The sequence below is a fragment of the Colossoma macropomum genome, unplaced genomic scaffold (genome assembly GCF_904425465.1).
Source record: "Colossoma macropomum unplaced genomic scaffold, Colossoma_macropomum, whole genome shotgun sequence".
Lineage (NCBI taxonomy): Eukaryota > Metazoa > Chordata > Actinopteri > Characiformes > Serrasalmidae > Colossoma > Colossoma macropomum.
Genome location: NW_023494808.1, coordinates 8,960,142 through 8,961,169, shown reverse-complemented (window position 1 = coordinate 8,961,169; position 1,028 = coordinate 8,960,142).

Sequence of the window (1,028 nt, the reverse complement as noted above, 5' to 3'; positions counted from 1 at the left end):
CTAAAGCACCCCAGCCTGGTTCTCCTCACGGAGGGGTTGGGCGGGGGGGGGGTTCACTGGCCTGAGGACCCCCAGCAGGCAGACAAGCTTAGCCAGCGTGTGCGTTTGGGTTTTCGTCGCGCGCCCTTTGAGTGGGGGAAATTTAGACTCGCGAGCGCATGTTGTTCAGGTCACGGGGTCAGGTCCAACAGCAGAGCGCGCGCGTGTGTGCTGCGTGCTAGTAAACCATCCAGATTTATCCGAGGGAATGTTTGAGGTTTGGTGTCGTTTACAGTAGAGGGGATTTGTGGCAGCGCTAATGGACCAGCAGCATTTGCCGGCTAGTTAGAGAGCTGTTTGTTTAAATATGAACAGCCTCAGTCTGACAGGTAGGCTGGGTTAGAAGTGTAAGTATACACTCTCTCATAGAGCCAGTCTCTCTCTCTCCCTCTCTCTCTCTGTGTCTACCTAAATGCTGCTCAACCCAACTGCATACTTCAGTGCTTTGAGATGTAAACAGAGTCATTCAGAGTGGTTTGGTGTGAAATGGTTCACTGTACAGAAACTTACAGACTCAGATGTCTTTACAGTGGTGCTGATAGGAACCAGGGGTCACAGTGTCTGCAACACAAATACAGCCACTTTGTTTACTATCCAAAAACCACCAGTGAACCCACACGCGTCTTCTGAGTGTTTATATGTAAAGCCAATAAGGGTATAATAGTGCTAAATCTATTTTCTTTGGGGACTGTTTTGCCTTGTAACATCCTGCATGCACCCCTCCACCATAGGCTTTAGGCCTAAACCTTCTAAAACTGTCCTAAAACAATGACCCAGACATCAGGCAGTGAATTCATAACCATTTAATGTAGTGACATTCTGTGAGGGAGCCTTTAGAGGTGGACGTCTGGTTCCTATCACCACCACTGTGAACAATTCTGACTTGGTAAGTCTCACTAGAACGGAGCGTTTCGCACCAAACCACTCTGAATGACTCGCTAGTCTAATCACCTTACAAAAGTCCTCGTCCCCAAGGAACAACAGTCTTT